At 42.5% G+C, this 20,684-nt stretch overlaps 2 long non-coding RNA genes across 3 annotated transcripts in view; one reads left to right on the top strand and one right to left on the bottom strand.

Moving 5' to 3' along the window:
* The first annotated feature begins 544 nt into the window (after nucleotides 1–544).
* LOC310751959 overlaps nucleotides 545–20,684 on the top strand; it is a 30,329-nt gene continuing 10,189 nt past the window's right edge. Inside the window, exons 1-2 of one of the 2 annotated variants that reach the window (XR_014542722.1) lie at nucleotides 545–566; nucleotides 15,370–15,546. This is a non-coding gene — a long non-coding RNA (uncharacterized lncRNA). Of the gene's footprint in view, nucleotides 670–15,369; nucleotides 15,547–20,684 lie in introns of both variants that reach the window. The other variant, XR_014542723.1, reaches the window with a different exon arrangement.
* LOC310751929 lies at nucleotides 9,361–12,599 on the bottom strand. Its single transcript, XR_014542688.1, has 2 exons — nucleotides 12,171–12,599; nucleotides 9,361–9,969 (listed from the first exon to the last, which is right to left on the bottom strand). It is a non-coding gene; the product is annotated as an uncharacterized lncRNA (long non-coding RNA).

Here is a 20,684-nt window from a genome sequence, read left to right on the forward strand (position 1 = left end):
TCCCTCCTACTGAAAAAAGAGAGAGAAACTTATGGGAGAGGGGAAGACCAGCAAGAAGCTACAAAGAGACTTTAGTTATAGGATCGAATGAATGTCAGGAACCAGCAAAGTGGAGCGAGCAAGTCCAATTGTTTTGTTTTGTTTGACAAAGTTCCCTTGAAAGTCCTTGGATGCTTTCCCCAAACATGAATCTCCAAGTCCACCATGGAGTTTTGCTGCAGTCAAAACACACGGGAATATTACACAGGCAATGAGAAAGGAAGGCTAATGGGGAATGCATCCCTGGGGATGAAGGAAGAAAGCCCACTTCTTCCGAAGCCTGGTGTGTTCAAGGTTTACTCTCAGCAATCTTTAGATCTGGGACAGGATGTGCAAGAGCAAGGGAGCAAGGAACAGACTTTGCTAAGGCTGCTGTTAAGGCGGAAGGCAAGTGGGGGCAGCCCAGCCCAGCCTGTGATGCTGATTGTTGATTGCAGTATAATAGTTACTTATTAAATTATATTGCGTGCATGTGGTTGCACCAGCCTAGCTGGCACCACTGTGGATAGGAGGCTGCTGTTTGGAAGGTATGAAATACAGCTCTCTGCTTTCCTGCCTCCATAAAAAAAATGTTTATCAGTTTCTGCACTATAGAATGCTTTGATGGATCTCCAGTGAGTGGCAGTGGTGGTGAGTTGGTTAGATTGCTGGACTGTGACCTTGGGAAAGTTTGAATCCCCACTTAACCATGAAGGTTAATGGGTGACCTTGGGCCAGTCCTTGTCTTTCAGCCTAACCTAGCTCACGGGGTTGTTGTGGAGATTAAATGAGGACAGGGAGAACTTGCAGGCCACCTTGAGCTCTATGAATAAGAAAAAGGGATCTCAATGCAATAAAAAAACAAAGAATCAATTTATATCTCACACAACAGGGGAAACTGTTGGAAGAACATCAAAGGTATTGCTCTTCCACTTTTACAATTGGACTAGCACAGCACTTTATCATTATCATTAACATTTAGGTAAAGGACTCCTGGACAGTTAAGTCCAGCCAAAGGCAACTATGGGGTTGTGGTACTCATCTCAATTTCAGGCCAAGGGAGCCAGAGTTTGTCCACAGACAGCTTTCTGGGTCATGTGTCCAGCAGGACTAACCCGCTTCTGGAGCAATGGAACACCATGACGGAAACCAGAGCGCACAGAAACGCTGTTTAACTTCCTGTCATAGCAGTACCTATTTATCTACTTGCACTGGCGTGCTTTCGAACTGCTGGGTTGGCAGGAGCTGGGACAGAGCAACGGGAGCTCACCTTGTCATGGGGATTCGAACCACCCACCTTCTGACTGGCAAGCCCAGGAGGCTCAGTGGTTTAGACCACAGCGCCACCCGCTTCTCACATTTATGTACTGCCCTTCGTCACAAGATCTCATGATGGTTTAGAGAATATAATACAGGATAAAAACACAGGTAAATAATTAAAACAAAATCAACAAAACAATAATCCTCCCTTCCAACAGACACCTTTAAAAGGCTGTAGAATATTAGGCAGCCAAAGGCCTGGTTGAAGAGAAACATATTTGCCAGGGTCCTAAACATATATCATGAAGGCACCAGGTAAACATTCTTGGGGAGAGCATTCCACAAACAGGGAGCCACTAGAGAGAAGGCTCATTCTTGTGTTGCCACCCTTTGGACCTTATGTGGAGGAGGCACACAAAGAAGGGCCTGAGATGATGAACGCAAAGTCCAGGATGGTTTATATGGGAAGACACAGTCCTTCAGATATTGCTCAGAGCAACTACCTTAAAATTCTGTGCCTGTGTAAGTATGTGGAATGTCCAGGTAATTCTAAAGGAAGATCCTTGAAGAATTTTGATGAGATTTGCAAGAGGGTCTCTCCGCATGAATAGGGCCGCATTCACACTATACATCACAAAGCGGTGTGATACCAGTTTAAACTACGATTCTCATCTTTTTTTTTATAAGATGTTTATTAGGATTTTACAAAAAAACAAAAGTTAACAGAGTAGAAAGAAGACAAGAAAAAAAAGAAAAAATACAAAAAACACAAAAATACATAAAGAAAAGAAAATACAAAATACAAAAAAGAAATAAGTAGAAAAAGTTAAAAAACAAATCCATTTTTTTCATATCTTTAAGCTCGTTTGCTTGTTTCCTTGACCTCCTCACACCTCCCTTTTTTGTATTCCCGTTCGCATAGTCAATTCAGCAAATCCTTACCCTCTTTCATTTATCTTAACTCTATATCTTAACATATTATAACTGTATATTTTCATCCATTATCAGTCCATTTTTACATATTCTTATTGGCCTTGTTGCTAATACCACTTAATTTCAATCCAACATCATTTTAACATTCATTAATTTTACAATATTTCTGCAGATAGTCTTTAAACTTCTTCCAATCTTCTTCCACCAACTCTTCTCCCTGGTCTCGGATTCTGCCAGTCATTTCCACCAGTTCCATATAGTCCATCACCTTCATCTGCCACTCTTCCAGGGTGGGTAAATCTTGTGTCTTCCAGTACTTTGTGATAAGTATTCTTGCTGCAGTTGTAGCATACATAAAGAAAGTTCTATCCTTCTTTGACACCAATTAGCCGACTATGCCCAGGAGAAAGGCCTCTGGTTTCTTCAGGAAGGTATATTTAAATACCTTTTTCATTTCATTATAGATCATCTCCCAGAAAGCCTTAATCTTTGGGCACGTCCACCAAAGGTGAAAGAATGTACCTTCATTTTCTTTACATTCCCAACATTTATTATCGGGCAAATGATAATTTTTTGCAAGCTTGACTGGTGTCATGTACCACCTATATATCATTTTCATAATATTCTCTCTTAGGGCATTACATGCCGTAAATTTCATACTTGTGGTCCACAACTGTTCCCAGTCAGCAAACATAATGTTATGTCCAACATCTTGTGCCCATTTAATCATAGCAGATTTAACCGTTTCATCCTGAGTATTCCATTTCAACAGCAAGTTATACATTCTTGAAAGTATCTTAGTTTTGGGATCTAACAGTTCTGTTTCCAATTTTGATTTTTCCACCTGGAAGCCAATTTTTTTGCCCAAATTATAAGCCTCCCTTATTTGATAATAGTGAAGCCAGTCTCGCACTTTATCTTTTAATTTCTCAAAACTCTGCAATTTCAATTTATCTCCTTCTTGCTCCAAAATTTCCCAATATTTTGGCCATTTGGCCTCCATATTGAGCTTTTTCTGAGCCTTCGCTTCCATCGGTGACAACCACCTTGGGGTTTTATTTTCAAGTAGGTCCTTATATCTTGTCCAGACATTAAACAATGCTTTCCTGACAATATGGTTTTTAAATGCTTTATGTGCTTTGACCTTGTCGTACCACAAATATGCATGCCACCCAAAAACATTGCTAAAACCTTCCAAATCCAAAATGTCTGTGTTCTCAAGAAGCAGCCATTCTTTCAACCAGCAAAATGCTGCTGATTCATAATAAAGTTTAAGGTCTGGCAGGGCAAATCCACCTCTTTCCTTGGCATCAGTTAATATTTTAAATTTTATTCTGGGCTTCTTGCCCTGCCAGACAAATCTAGAAATATCTCTCTGCCACTTCTTGAAACAATCCATTTTGTCCAAAATTTGCAATGATTGAAACAAAAATAACATTCTTGGCAATACATTCATCTTTATAACAGCAATTCGACCCAACAAGGAAAGCTTCAAATTTGACCATATTTCTAAGTCCTTTTTTACTTCTGACCAACATTTCTCATAGTTGTCTTTAAATAGATTTAAGTACTTAGCAGTCATATTAACCCCCAGGTATTTTACTTTCTTAACCAATGTTAAGCCTGTCTCCTTCTGAAACCTCTCTTTCTCAAACGGTGTTAAGTTTTTCTCAAGAACTTTAGTGTTTAACTTGTTCAACTTAAACCCTGCCACATGACCAAATTCTTGAATCAATTCTAATACTCTTTTAGTACTAGATTCTGGCTCCTGTAACGTCAATACTAAGTCATCTGTAAAAGCTTTCAGTTTGTATTGTTTGGCTCTGACCTGTATACCTTTAATCAGACGGTCCCTTCTAATAAACTACGATTCTCATCATCCCTAACCACTGGTCTTGCTAGCTAGGGAGGATGGGAGTTGTAGTCCAAAAACAGTGGGAGACCCAAGTTTGGGAAACACTGGTTAAGGGAGCTGAGAGCTGTTAGGAGATCCCCCTTTTCCCCTCTCAGAACTACAATTCCCAGAGTGGTTTAACAATCCGTCTTCACAGGTCATTCTGGGAATTCCTCTAACAGCAACCTTCTGGTTAGCTGCAGGGCGACAATATGCCCTGTGTTATAGAGAACAGCTGTTAAGCAAGAGGCTCTGATCTTTGTGGTGCTGGTGCATTAAAAAATGCTATTTGAACTTTCATAAAATTCAGTTTTCAAAACCCTTAGCCTCACTCTCAGATGGTTTCATGGATGGATCTAGGAGAGGGTGGGTAGCTGCCAGGGTGTCACAGGATGAATAAGCCCATCAGGGTGCCACAGATTAGGACCAGAGTGTGGATCAAAATGCCCATGCACGTTTTTGTTGTTGTTGTTGTTTTTTACAAATAATTTTTACTTGGTTTTACAAGTAAAGAATTACAACAATACAAAATACACATCCATATTTAGAGATTTCTCTGAATCTCTGGACTTCCCACCTTCCCCTCCATGGGTCCTATTGTCAACTTTTTCCAACTGCATATGATTCAGTAATCCATATCTTATATCTCTCCATTTTATCCATTATATTTGCCACATTACAAGTGTTATTGCAGTCCTGCTAAAGTTTTCATCTCCTTACAGTGGTTTCCCAAGTACCATATTTTTCCGTCTATAAGATGCCCCCATGTATAAGGACCCCCCCCTAATTTGGGGGGCTAAATTTTAAGAAAATGGGGGGAGATGGCCCAAAGTTGTTGAGGCCCCCCCCCCAGCTGCAGGCAGGAAACACTCCCTAGATCGTTTCCTGCTCACTGCGGCATCGGGGGATGTTACTCCTGCCAACCGGATGGCTGGCGGGCACGCCACTTCCTCCCCCCTCCCCATGCCACTATCTTTGTACTGGACGACCTCAGGTTTTTTACATAATTTTTGAGTCAAAAAACCTCGTCTAATACACAGAAAAATATGGTAAATTATAATTTCCCCCCATTCTTTATTAAAGGTTTGGTCTTCTTGGTTCCTGAGCTTACCGGTTAGTTTTGCCATTTCAGCATACAGTGGTACCTCGGGTTAAGAACTTAATTCGTTCCGGAGGTCCGTTCTTAACCTGAAACTGTTCTTAACCTGAAGCACCACTTTAGCTAATGGGGCCTCCCGCTGCCGCCACACGATTTCTGTTCTCATCCTGAAGCAAAGTTCTTAACCCGAGGTATTATTTCTGGGTTAGCGGAGTCTGTAACCTGAAGCGTCCATAACCTGATGCGTCTATAACCCGAGGTACCACTGTATTCCGACAGCTTAATTTGCCATTCCTCTGTTGTAGGGACATTGTCTTCTTTCCCTCTCTTGGGCTAGTAACATCCGTACGGCTGTCGTCATGTACCTAAAAATCTTTTCTGCTCCTTCGGGATCTTGGTCCCCATGCACAACCCTAATGCAAACTTGTGTCCTCCTTTGCCCTTGGTTTTGCCCTCTCTATTGTAGGAAATTCAAAAATGTTTACCCTAACCAGCAGCAGTGGTGAGTGGCACTCACTAGGACTGGTGAGGTGGAATGCATGGAACCCAAACAGTAGGTGGCACCAGAGCCAATGGCACCCATATCCCAACTGCTTGTAACTTCCTCTTTGTCCTCTTCCCTGCTGAGTTCTACAAGGGACAAGACGGAGGGCTTATCCACACTAGTTGACCCTAGATGGCCCTCAGAGTCCCTTGCAACTCCACAATTCTGTGATTCAGCTCTATGATTCTTTCCAGGCATGGTTCATGATTTAAAGCTCAGTGTCTGAGTGCCTTCCCCTGCTTTCTCCATGAAAACCAGCTCTTTAAAGCTCAACCTGAGCAGATGGCCAACTGCGGAAAAACTGAATTGATGTTGAGCTCTAAAGAATGGGTTTTTGTGGGGAAAGCCTGGGGATGGGGCAGGGCTGGATTTAGGTTTGATGAGGCCCTTGGCTACTGAAGGTAATGGAGCCCTTTATATGTCCAGCTGTCCTTTGTCAACAACAAATTGTTGCTGTTTTTGTGTTGAATATATGCTATATGGTAATTTATGGACCTACGAGGTATCTAAAGCCATTTGCATATATACATTTATCAAAGTAATTGTTGAACTGAAATACAGTTAAGAAGTGTATTAATAGTGAAATACAATTAAGAAGAAGTATATTATTAGTGAAATAATTATTAAGTTCTAACTTTAAATGATTTTTTTATTCATAACAAACTTAATAATGCAAACACATTGGCATTTGGCAATAACAAAGGCTCCTTTAGAAACACTTTTTTCCCCTTTAATTTTTTTTGGGGGGCCCCCAAGAGAGTGGGGCCCTAAGCCAAGCTTCCTCAACCTCGGCCCTCCAGATGTTTTAGCCCTACAACTCCCATGATCCCTAGCTAGCAGAACCAGTGGTCAGGGATGATGGGAACTGTAGTCTCAAAACATCTGGAGGGCCAAGGTTGAGGAAGGCTGCCTAAGCTATAGCTTGTTTAGCTTATAGGTAAATCCAACACTGGGATGGGAGAACAAATCTCAGACACAAAGAGTTAGGTGTGGACCTGTGCCTGTAAATAATCAGAGAACTCTCATGGAATTGTGGAGTTGGAAGGGACACTCGGAGTCATCTAGTCCCACCCCCTGCAGAAGGAGTGCCAGGTGGGGCAAGAAAGGTTAGTGTTGCTAAACCCTAAGACTAAGGAGGAGGAAGCTGGCAGACATTGCCACTCTGTGGACTGGTTTTAAGAAGGCAGACAGAGGTTTGTGGAATTCTGCCTCATTCATCCTGATGAGCCAGTCTCCACTGCAAAGTAGTAGTAGCATCTTGAGTCTCCAGATCCAGCCCCCTTTCTGATTTCCAGTTATTCATAGAATCATAGAATTGTGGAGTTGGAAGGGACCCCAAGGGACATCTAGTCAACTAAAGCATCTGTGGTGTCTGCCCTCCTATGTGTGTGACATCATACTGGGTTCATAGGGAAAGGCTTAACTAATTGTAATATGTCTAACCAATGGGAACACAGGGGGCAGAGTTAACTGTGTAGAAGTTTAAGCACAGAGGTTTTTAGTGAGTTAGAGTTGTTGAGAGGACAGTCTGGAGTTAGGAGAGACAGAGAAGATAAGTCTGTGGGTTGGGCTAGTCTGGTGTGAGAGAGGGAGATAATTTGTTAAGAGGAGTCAGTCAAACAGTTGAGATAATCAGTCAGAAGGTATTAGGAAGGTATAGGCCGGTAAAGAAATTAAAGTTAAGATACTGACAGGAATATTATCTGAGAAACCACAAACTCATTAATGTTTGTAAAATAAACTTGGGTTTTTTTGGTTTACTTTTAACAACTGACTGGATTCAGTGTTTACCAGAGAGTAACTGGTTGGTGGCAGCGGGAAGCGAGCACAGTTGTGGCATAAGGGATCAATAGACCGTTAAACGTCCGGGGACCCTGTGTGATCGCCACAGCACCTGTAACAGATGACCAGCCAACCTCTACTTTGAAACCTCCAAGGAAGAAGAGTCCGCAACCTCCTGAGGGGAACCATTCCACCGTCAAATGGTTCTTACTGTCAGAAAGTTCATCCTGATGTTTACATGGACTCTGGTTTCTTGTAACATGGAGCCATTAGTTCGAGTCCTACCCTTCAGAGAAGGAGAAAACAAGCTACATGTTCCATCTGACAACCCTTGAGATATTTGAAGATGGCTATCATATCTCCTCTCAGTCTTGCCTTTTTCAGGTTAAACATACCCAGCTTCTTCCACCATTCCTCACAAGGCCTGGCTTCCAAGCCCTTGATCATCTAGGTTGCCCTCCTCTGCACACAGTTGCAATGATAGAGAAGCAAGTGAATTAATTGCCCTGAAAATCCCTGCATTTCAGGACTAGATTCAGGGCTGTGTATCTTTGATAGGAGCCTGTTGATGTAATAAGGAGTTGGCTGTGTGAAAATTCTGTAACTCCTGGAAGGATTTTTTTTTTTTTAATGCAGATAGGTTGGGCTACTCTAGTAAACTGGGCATGTGTTTGTGTCTCTGCACCTTTGCTTGTGTAATATGATTTGCTCCCTTTTCTTGACAATAGTTATCACCTGATTTGGGTTTAATGGCAGCTGATGTACTGGCAAAGTTTCACCTCAAGGGAGATGGAGTGTTGATGTTACAGCCCTATTCTTTTATGAGCTGAAAATGAAAGGATGAATAGATGAGAGGAAGATTCTTAGACTACCTCCCTCCTGATCTGTTCCTCACCAACAATTTTTAAGCTCAAGTGGCAGGAACTTAGAAACATCAGAAGAGCGCCGCTGGATCAGGTTAGTGGACAGTCTCTGGACCAACATCATGTTCCCACAGTGGCCAACCAGGTGCCTCCATGGAAACCCCATAAGCTGGAGCTGAGCACAACACAATGCTCTCCACCCATGGTTACCAACAGCTGGTATACAGATGTTAACAGCCTCTGACAATAGAGTTACAACAAACAAGTCAGAGCTAGTAATATTGTGTTTTCAGATTGTAAACCACTTTGTGATATGTTTTAGACAACTGTGGTTTGTAAATATTTAAATCTATAAAATAAAATATATAGAACTGTACTGGAAACGCTTGTTGAAAGACAACAGAAAATCTGTTTTTAAAAGTGGCTTATCTATTCTGCTGTTCAACTTTATATATATATATATATATATATATATATATATATATATATACCACAGAGCCTAGGGCTTGTCGATCGGAAGGTCGGCGGTTTGAATCCCCGCAACGGGGTGAGCTCCTGTTGCTCGGTCCCTGTTCCTGCCAACCTAGCAGTTTGAAAACACATCAGCACATCAAAGTGCAAGTAGATAAATGGGTACCGCTCCGACGGGAAGGTAAACGGTGTTTCCGTGCACTGCTCTGGTTCACCAGAAGCGGCTTAGCCATGCTGGCCACATGACCCAGAAGCTGTATGCTGGCTCCCTCAGCCAATAAAGTGAGATGAGTGCTTTTGCTTCTTTAAAAATGAGCTGATTGGCTTGATGACTCTATGAAATCCACTTATCGTAGAGAATGAGGGCCCCAAGGTATCATGAAGCCAGATGTGGCTGTAGCTGTGTTGAAACTAAGTTGGTACAGTGCCTGGACAGGAGCAACAAAGGAAGCCCACACTTCAGTTCAACCATAGAAGGAAGAGAGGAGATAAGTGATTTTGGATGCAATTCAAATTTTAATATGAAAGCAAATAGGAATAACCCGGTCAGAAGTGCAAATACGATGTGAAACGAAGTACTGGATGCACACAATTCTCAACCTGTTGCTAAGATCAAGTTGTCAGCAGACAGTAAGAGCAGTACACAAGGATTTTAAATACAACTGCAATAGGCAAAACAGATATAGACCTAAGGATAACATCAATGCACTGTGGCTGTTCAACATTTCAGGTGGGAGTTGTGGAAGCTGATCTAGCTCTTCTTGTTTTCTCCATCGTTCTTCCTCGGATCTTTCACTTTGGTCTTGATTTAAAGCCAGCAGTTACCACTGCTACATGTGTTGCTTGGCAGGGCCTGGGTATAGAACGAGGACATGTTGGAACCACCACTGGCATACAGAGAAGATCTGCCGCCGCCATATCCGTAAGCACATGGGTTGTACTGCTCGATGCGAAAAGCCTGGTCAGGGCAACAGAGAGCTGGCCCTGGGATGGTCAGGACAAAAGGTGGTGGCCGGATGGTCACTGTTGATGGGGGGCACTGGGCATAGCATTGATTATTCCATCCACCACGGCCAGCAGACATCTTTGAGGTTCAGAGGTGGACCTGAAAGAACATGGAGTCAGCATCATGCAGAGTTCCCAGTGGAGAGCACAAGTTTGATATTAACAATAGTTAAGAGCTCAATAAGACGGCAGAAGGCCCTCTAGTTCCATACCTTGGGATATATATATCCATGGAGTCAATAGAGGGATTTTTTTTCATTCTACCCCTTCCATAGTAAAAAAACCCAAAACATTTGCTGCCATTCAATGAAGCTGAACTGCAGAAGATTCAGCATAGAGATAAAGGAAGTTCTCTGTCACACAACATATTGTTAGACTGTGGAATCCACTTCCACAAGATGCAAGGATTGATCACCAACTTTACAGGCTTTACAGGTGGTTTATATCCAGGCACATACAAAACTGCCCTATACCAAGTCAGACCAATGTTCCATCCAGCTTGCCTTTGTGCTCTTTGACTGCCAGCAGCTCTCCATGAGTTCAGACAGGGGTCTCTCCTACCCAGAGATGCCAGAGACCTTCTGCAAGCATGGCAGATGCTCTTCCACTGAGCTATAGCCTTTCCCCCAAATCAACTGCGGTTAAAGCTATCAAAGCCTACAATGGTTGTATACTACCTCATTTTCTCTAAGCTAAAGTCTCAAATACTGTGGTGTTTCCCCGTAGGTTAGTGATTCCATGGAGCTGAAGAGTTTAGGGAGTCTTGGTTTTGCTGGGTGAGACCATCAGAATAAGAACATGAGAACATAAGAACATGAGAACATAAGAACATAAGAACAAAAGAACATAAGAAGAGCCTGCTGTATCATGATAATGTCCCATCTGGTCCATCATCTTGTTCTCACAGAGGCCACCCAGATGCCCCCATGGGAAGCCCTCAAGCAGCAACTGAGCACAAACCACTCTTGCCTTCTGTGGTTCCCAGCAAAGGATATTCAGAAGCATTACTGCCCCTGACATTTGAAACAGAACATGACCATTGTGGCTTGAAGTCACTGACAGCCTTATCTGCCATGAATTTTAAAGCCATCCAGATGGGTGGCCATCATTGCCTCCTGTGGGTTAGAATACCATAACCACCTCTAGTTAAAATGGATATCAGCTGATTTTGAAAAGTCATCAACCTGAGACCTTGGAGAACACTGGGATAAAGGAAGAGCTTTCCCAAGAGATAGCTGTCCACCTTATGGGAGAGGGGGGGATACAATGCTAGGCTTACTCAGAGTAGGCCCATTGAAGGTAACAAACATGGCCAAGTTAGATTCATTAATTTTGATGGGTATATAATGAGCTGGACTTCATTGAATAAAACCCTCTAACTTTAATGAGGGAGAAACTCTAGGTTCCATTACTGGTACAAGCAGAAGGGTAGTGGAAGGGTTCTTCCACTCTAGAGGTCTTCAAGCATATACTGGGCAGTAATATATTCTGGATTATCAAGATCTGGATTTTCCTCATTGAGCAGAAAGTTGGTCTTGAAAATCTACATGGCTTCCTCCAACTCTACAATTTAGATGAGCCAGTCTTCTGGCTCAATATAAGCAATTCCTATAACCAAATGAGAAAGCACAGAAGGTCCCAGGTCTAAATAGTGGTGGTATCAGTTTAAAGGACCTATCATAGAAAAAATAGGAACTACTTCAGCCTGACACCAGGAAACCTGACACATTTTAGGATAGATAATCCAAGGGCCTGGTAGTTTCCTCTTGGTGGGACTCACAGCTTCATGGTAGAGCTATGTAGAAGGCAACAACTGCTACCACTACTGCTCCTGTTACTGCAAAGCTTGTGAGTTCCAGCAAAAAGGAAGTTATCTTCCATTTGGACCATCTATCCCAATGATAAACTTCAATCAAGTATCTCATCTAAGAATATAAATCAGTGGTTAGGAGTCTGTAGTCCTCTAGAAGTTTCTGGATTGCTGCTCCCATCATCCTTGACCATTGTACCTGTTGGTGATGTTGGAGTGCTGGAGTCCATAGGTTCCTCACCTTTACTGTAAACCCCAGAGAAGTTTTCCCCACCAAAGTGCTCCAGCCCAGCATAATGCAGCCACACACACACACACACAATTCAAGTGCACTTGCTTGAAAACCTCACATAGCAGTGCAATCTACCCTTGAAAATTAGCAACAACTGACATTCACCTGCATAACCTTTGTAAACCTAGAAAATGTACATCCTAGAAAATTTGTACATTCAGAAAATGTGCCCGCTTTCCCAGAACCCAAGTGGACTTACCTAGTTCTCTAAGAAGCAGGAATGCAGAGAAGTGTTTGGAAGCAGCCTAGAGGATAGGCTTTTTATACTGTATCTCTGGTAGCCTGGAACATACTTAAGACTCCCCCCTTTTAAGGGGTGTATGATGACAAGTTGATAAATTGTCATAGGGAACTCCCCAGATTCCTGTAAAGAGTTGACACCCTTTCCTTAATAATCAGAATACTCACCTCACTGAATACTCACCTCACTGTTGTCATAGGGTTCTCCCAAACTCAGTATCAAAACATTACAAATCTTTCAACATACCAATTGCTGCAGGGACAGTGTGCCAGATCAGTTTTTCCTCTTCACAAATTTGCTCTCCTAACTGGTACATCACAATAAACAAGTTGTTATGGGACATAGCTAATGTTAGTTGCAATCAGGATGGAGTCACAGCTGGTACCCTCAAACCAGTATGGTGCCCAGTAAGTTAACCCACCATAAAAGACCCCTGAGAATTTGGGAGTCTGGAAAAAGTGTCAAATAAGGCAACAATAATGCAGCTTCCTATATTCCAATGTTCCTAATTAAACATTGTCTCACCCCCTTATAGACAGAACTGGTCAATGTACTTTGCCAGGGATGGTATCTTGTAGATACCAACTCATCAGGTGGTCTATTTCATGCAATGTTGGGATCAGGCCCTTGGACGGATCACATATCAGGACAAGTGATGTCTCTTGTTGTCTTATTGGTGCCTGTTAAAGCAAAATCTGTCTCCCAACTTCTCTACACTTCAAACATCTGGTACAACGGCTTATTTCCTAAGTTAGATGGGTTCCAGACAAAGTTTTTTTCCTGTCCTTACTACAGGTCCCAAATTGTGTCCCAAATCCAATCTTATTTCTGGAAACAGGTGAATGCCCACTTTCCACCAAAGCTTGTTGGGCTGCCTTGAAATACTGGCTTAAGATCTCAGTATTTGGCCTGGGGAAGGGATTACTTGTACAGTGGTACCTCGGGTTACATACGCTTCAGGTTACATACGCTTCCGCTAACCCAGAAATATTACCTCAGGTTAAGAACTTTGCTACAGGATGAGAGCAGAAATCCTGTGGCGGCGGCGTGGCAGCAGCAGGAGGCCCCATTAGCTAAAGTGGTGCTTCAGCTTAAGAACGGATCTCCGGAATGAATTAAGTACTTAATCCGAGGTACCACTGTACATCTAACCAACGAGGAGCTTATCAGTCCATGGCTGAAAACTATGGCAAGGAACACCACCTCGATTGGACTGTCACCATCCTTTTTGTATCAACTGGGCTACGATACCACCCATGTATCCCTGAGGCAAAGGCTTTGGGACATCTCACATAGCGACCTGAGATCCAGATCCAGTGTAATCTGTCGCCTGATTGCAGCTGGAATCCAATATAGGCACGACTTTCAGTTAGCCTCATATCTTAGGAATTTGTCCATACCCACCTATCAACGTTTATTAACCAAAGCTAGATTAAATGTATTTCCATCAGAACTTCTAAATGGTAGACTGAGAGGCATCCCCTATCAGAATAGGCTTTGTTTATGTTCTCAAGACGTCGATTGCATGAAACATATCCTACTGCATTGTGGGCTGTATGAGCAAGCAAGGGATCAACTGATCAAAGCCTTACTAGCAAATTTGCCAGGGAAATCTGAAGCCTCCCATATTAAATACTGGTACCTTCTGGAGGATAGGTCAAATGATATTACACTGACCTTGGCAAAGTTTCTTATGCAGGTTGCAAGAAACAAAGACCATCACCCTCTAGACATAACAAAATAACTACCTCGGTCTCTTTCGCCTGTTGTTTGGTTGTTTTAACTGTAACTTGTTTTGAAACTGTTTTGTGGGTCTATGGACCGCAATACACACACACACACACACACACATATATATATATACACACACACAGTGGTACCTCGGGTTACATACGCTTCAGGTTACAGACTCCGCTAACCCAGAACTAGTACCGCGGGTTAAGAACTTTACTTCAGGATGGGAACAGAAATCGTGCTCCAGCGGCGCGGTAGCAGCAGGAGGCCCCATTAGCTAAAGTGGTGCTTCAGGTTAAGAACAGTTTCAGGTTAAGAACAGACCTCCGGAACAAATTAAGTACTTAACCCGAGGTACCACTGTATATATATGTGTGTGTGTGTGTGTGCGCGCGCGCACATGTGACTGCTGAAAATCTTCCTTTCCCAACAGCCTTTTTATCGATTAAAAAAAACTCTGATCTGATTCTATAATAAATTTGAAAATGTTTTTAGTAAAATGTTTTTATCATCACTCATTTTATTATCCATTCCTTTGGGATGTTTCTAGCAAGCAATTCATAAATGGTTTTTTCTTTGTATTGATTTCTCTTTCTCAGCTCATTTTAAACAATGCTTTATTGAGCTTATTGTCATTTTGTATGTATTTTTATGAAAACTGTGATCTATAAGGGTTGTATCCCATGCTGCTCTTCCTCAGAGTAAACCCAGTGAAATTGATGGACATAACTAGCTTAGGTCAATGGAATTTAGCTTCTGAGAACCCTGAAATTTAGGGCCTAGATATTAGATCAAGTTGGGGAACCTCTGCCCTCCAGGTGTTACAGCTTCCATCAGCACCAAAAAGCATCGCCTAATGGCCAGGAATATAGGACTTGCAGTTCAGCTATATTTGAAGGCCCAAGGGTTCCTCACACCTGTATTAGATAATAGAACATGCAGAGGTGATGTTGTGCGAGGTGCTCCTGGAGGGTTTATGGTCCATGTTTTCCTTCAGAAGACAAGCAAACACAACCCAGAACTGATTCTGCCCTAGCACCAGGGGAGAAATGTACCTTCAGGGGAACTGGAAGTTTGTACCAGGCCATTTAAGGGAAACAGCGGTGAAAAGGTAGGCCAGGAACTGCAGGCTATACTTTGGGTGATTGTTAGTAGATCAATGAATGATTCTGATTCCAAACAGTTTAACAAAAGCCAGATAAATTTGCAAGTGTATGTGTTTGTGGTAAATGCTAGGAGAAACTGCCTAATTGTTGAGATATGTTTGATGGTGGAGCAATCAGCCTCTGGGCTGCCTTTGGTTAGGGATGCTATACTTGCGAGATCCCTGCATTGAACGAGGTGGTGGTGGACTGGATACTCTTGAGAGTCTCTCTAAAGCACTATAATTGTAGAAGTTAGTTTTCTAGTTTTCCTTTTCTAGACATCAGTACTACGAACCTGGGAACACTGAAGTTTAGTTAAAAGAAGAAGAAGGGCTGTGAGAAAAGACTTCAGATACTGGCATTGATATTGCATGATGCATCTTCAGGATGAGTTACTTCACAGGGTTCTGCCTCCCAGCTGAGTGTTTTCCATGTGGCAAGAACTTCAAATTACAGTAAGTAATTGCCTGTTCTGTTTATGAGTTTCTTGCAAACCTCAGAGCAATAGAGCATCCAAGTTACACCCTACAGGTTCTTTTCCTCATAGCACGCCAAAGCCACATTCTTATATGAGATGTAATCTCACATTTCCTGGAATTTGCTCAATTGGGATCAGGAGAATCATTATCAAAACGATCACTGCATTGCTGTCTTTAAACCACCCAAAAACCAGGACTGATGGCTACAAGCTTGCCACATCTGGGTGTTTCCACTGAAACATGCTACTTCTGGTGAGCCATGGTAAACAAGAAAGGCAGAAGGTGCTACTTCAGAGGTAGCCAACAATGTCTTTCTTCTGAGGACCACATTTCCTTAAGGATGATCTGATAGTTTTCTCGTGGCTACCCTGAAATTCTAATTGAATACAGAGTAATAATGTTTTAATACTTGAAGAAATGAAAACCTCAAAGGTATTTATGTATGTGACTACAGCGACAATGATTCTGTACACTCAGTACTTAGCCAGCACTTAGCTGACACTCATGATGCACAGAGTTTCTTTAAAGCCACAAAGACCATCTATGGCCAATAAATCATTGCATATGCCCCCTATGCTCAACAGACTGTAAAGGTAAAGGGACCCCTGACCATTAGGTTCAGTCGTGACTGACTCTGGGGTTGCAGCGCTCATCTCGCTTTATTGGCCGAGGGAGCCGGCGTACAGCTTCCGGGTCATGTGGCCAACATGACTAAGCCACTTCAGGCGAACCAGAGCAGAGCATGGAAACGCCGTTTACCTTCCCGCCAGAGCGGTGCCTATTTATCTACTTGCACTTTGACATGCTTTCGAACTGCTAGGTTGGCAGGAGCAGGGACTGAGCAATGGGAGCTCACCCCATTGCAGGGATTCGAACCGCTGACCTTCTGATCGGCAAGTCCTAGGCTCTGTGGCAACCCACGTCCCACAGCAACCCACGTCCCACAACAGATGGTACCACACTTCTAAAAGATAAAGAAGCTATTGTGCTGCACTGGAAAGAACATTAACAGCATCTCCTTAACTGCAACTCCCCCATAGCTGCTGATGTCATCTCACAAATTCTGCAAAACCAAGTTAGAGATGAGCTTGCAGTATCTCCAAGTCTGGGAGAGTTGTTTATAGCTATTAACCAAATGAAAAACAACAAAACCAGCGGACCTGATGGGATACCTGCTGAAGTCTTAAAAGTGGGCAGAATTGAACTTACACAACAACTTCACAAGTTCATTGAAAAAATCTGGGAGAGAGAGGAGATCCCAGGAGGCTTTAGGGATGCCAAAATTATCAATTTATTTTTAAAGGTGATAAAACAGATTACAGAAACTATTGAGGCATCTCTTTATTAGCTACTACCTGCAAAATTATTGCAAGGATCTTAGCAAACCATCTCCTAACAATATCTGAGGCTAATATTCCTGAATCCCAAAATTGTTTGAGACCTTCTAGGACAGTGGACATGATTTTCACCTCCCAAAAGCTTCAAGAAAAATGCAGGGAGCAAAACCAACCCCTGTATATCTCATTTATTGACCTGACTAAGGCCTTTGACACTGTAAATGGTAATGCCCTGTGGACTGTCCTTCCAAAAATTGACTGCCCAGATAAATTTGTGAACATCCTGCAGCTCCTCCATGATAATATGACAGCAACAATCACAGATAACAATGGCTCTCAAAGTGAACCATTCACAGTGGGATCAGGTGTCAAAGAGGGTTGTGTTATCGCCCCAACTCTATTATTTTCATTGTCATGATTCTACACATTGTTGAAGACAAACTCCCCGTTGGAGTAGAAATCATATATTTATTTCCTTGACATCTGATGGGAGGGCGTTCCACAAGGAGGTCACCACTACCGAGAAGGCCCTCTGCCTGGTTTCCTGTAACTTTGCTTCTCACAGTGAGGGAACCAACAGAAGACCCTTGGAGCTGGACTTCAGTGTCTGGGCTGAACAATGGAGGTGAAGACGTTCCTTCAGATATACTGGGCTGAGGCCATATAGGGCTTTAAAGGTCAGCACCAACACTTTGAATTGTTCTCAGAAATGTACTGGGAGCCAATGTAGGTCTTTCAAGACCGGTGTTGTATGGTCTCGGCGGCCACTCCCAATCACCAGTCTAGCTGCCGCATTCTGGATGATTTTTAACATTAAGAAAGGGTTAAGGAATGGTTTTCATAACTTAGTTGGACACATGACATGCTACTTTTAATAACACATTATGAATGTTAATGCGCTGCAGAGCAACCAGCAACCAGCAGTAGGGAAACAACATTTTGATGGAGGAAACAAAGGGAAGAAACACTTTTAATTTATAAGTATGCCCTGTGACATTTTAGAACAATATATCTAATATCATTCTAAGAATGTTAAACTGGTCAGTGTAGACTGAGCCATGGCCTTAATGGTTTGACATTCACTGTGGTGCACATGCCCGACCTTCAGTGCAAGTTGGGAAGGGAATGCTCATACTCAAAATGCTTTGGGAATTTTACCCCAAGGCCTTTGCTTTCCTCCCCAGATTAGAGGCCAGATTAAAGCCATGAACAAAAAGCCACTTCAAGTAATGGCTCCCTACAGTTTGAAGTAGGTGAAAAAGAGGAGTCCCGTGCCAGTTCCGGGTTTTCTTCCAAATTCCACTTTTGCGGTGTTGAGTTGTGGCAAATCTACTCCGACCCTAGAGTGGGAGCAAAATTACTCAGACAGTGCTTTCAAACTTTATATTCTTTGTGAACTAACTTCCACCAATGTATTTGATAGTTTTGAAACTTTACTCCATAATACTGTGTTTTTAAGTGTTGTGATGTCTTATATGAAGGTGCAATTTGTAAACATTTAAATCAAGAAAGTGAGATATATGGAATTATGCTGGGAATGGTTGTATTTGATAGTTTTGAAACTTTACTCCATTTTAAGTGTTATACCACCTTGTGATATCTTATATGAAGGTGCAATTTGTAAACATTTAAATCAAGAAAGTGAGATATATGGAATTATGCTGGGAATGGTTGTTGAAGGACAGCATAAAATCTGTAAAATGAAGTGATCTGCATTGATGTTATATGTTCTGGTGTTTGAGTCAATATAGTTTAGGCTCTTTTTCTGTTTTTCTTTTAAAAAAGTGAACCGATTGAGTCAAAGGTACTTTGAAGGCCATTTCTCGTTTCGAATGAGGACCCCAAGTTATCATGATGGTAGATGCTCCTGCAACTGTGCTGAAGGTGAGTTGGCCAAGATCAGCTCAGTGCCTTGACAGGAGGCAATGAGAGAACCCTCCCTAATTCCACACGTCAATTCAATCATAGAAAAAAGAGAGAGGAGATCAATGTTTTTGGATGCAAATAGAAGTTTAATATGAACCCAGAAAGGTAAGCATAGCCCAAAGAGAAGTGCAAATAGAATGCAGAAAGAAATACATAATGTTTCATAATATTTTGCTTCATAATATTTTGTTTCCATAAAATACAAGGCTGATAGAACATGGTGGAACAAGACTGCAAACCAGATCGTACCCAATGCATGTTGAGAAATGGGATAATTGACAATGAGGATTCCTTTTTGCTTTTCTTCTTTGCTTTTTTGAAAGGGAGGGATCTTCTTCATTCAATTCACCAGGGAATTGAGAAAAGGATCCTGGGGAAGGTGTCATATATATAACCCACTCTGGCTAGCATTCCCAATTCAGAGTAAAAATTCAGAATGGATAATACTCCCTCAGTCCCCATCCCATAATATTGCTTCCTCAGAATGACTTGAATGTGCAATTCCTTGTAGAAATGGCTTGGTCAATCCACAGTTCTAATTCTGGTGCTCAGATCAAGTGGCCTGCAGATGGTGAAGCATTATTCAAGGATTTTAAATTCAACCACCTGAGGCAAAACAGATATAATGCGGAGAATTAGAATGTAGGCATAATCAGTATGCGATAAGCATAAGGAAAGCTTGCATGCATCTTATTTCAAGAAGGGCTAAGATGCCACAGGTCACGCCTTGTGCCAATTGTGATGTTCAATATTTCAGGAGGGAGTGGTGGGAAATGGTCCACCTCTCCTGTTTTTCTCTTGCTTTATTTTGGTTGCCGTCCTTCTTCCATGCATATCCTTCTTTGGCCTTGATTTAGAACTTGCAGGTACTGTAGCTACTATTGTGGCATGAGCTGCTTGCATTGTGGCTGCAGCTAGTGTGGCTGCTATTGTGGCATGAGCTGCTTGGCAGGGCATGACAGCCACCACTGGCATGCCGAGAAGATCTGCCCAGAGGTTGTGCCAGAGGTTTAACACATGGGTTGTGCTGATCAATGACAAGAGGCTGCTCAGGGCAGTAGAGCTCTGGCCCTGGGATGGTCAGGACAAAAGCTGGTGGCTGGATGGTCACTGTTGAAGGAGGACATTGAGCATGGCAAGAATCACGCCAGATACCAGAACGACGGCCGGCAGACATCTTTGAGGTTTAGAGGTGGATCTGAAAGAAGATAAGAGTCAGCATTATGTAGAGCTTGAGATGCTGGTTAAGAACCTAATGAGAGCCCTGCTGGATCAGACCAAAAGGCCATCTAGGGTAGAGGTTTAACAATTGAAGGTTTTATTCCTTCACAATTCTAGAACATGGGTCCATCCAGTGAAGCTTTCTAGTTGCCTGGCTCAATCTATTTAAGTCCCATAGCCCCATGATAAAGCACACATGTTATGAACACTAGGCCTCAGGTCCAAATAGGAGGAAGTTCTGCTTTAAGGACCTAAGGCAGAAAGGCTGGGAAGGACGTCCGCTGGACACCAGGATATCTGATGCAGTAGCATCCATAGTCCAATGGCCTGACAACTTCTTATACATGGTAGCCTCAGCATCCTGATGCAGCTACGTATGTAGAAGGCAACAGTTGCCATCCACACCTCTAGCCCAAAGGTTTTGAATTCCACTAAACAGGGAGCTAACTGCCTTTGGGCTTTCAAACCCAATGTCAATCTCCAACAGAGTCTCATCTATGTCTGCACTCCAGGACTACCTATCCCAACATCAAACTTCAGCAAAGTATCTCATTGACTCCCAGGGCTTCTTTTCACCAGGAACTCAGTTCCAGCACCTCTCAGGTGGGCACCATTGTCGTTACAAGAGAA

This window comes from Podarcis filfolensis, assembly GCF_964270895.1.
Source record: "Podarcis filfolensis genome assembly, chromosome: 16".
Classification (NCBI taxonomy): Eukaryota; Metazoa; Chordata; class Lepidosauria; order Squamata; family Lacertidae; genus Podarcis; species Podarcis filfolensis.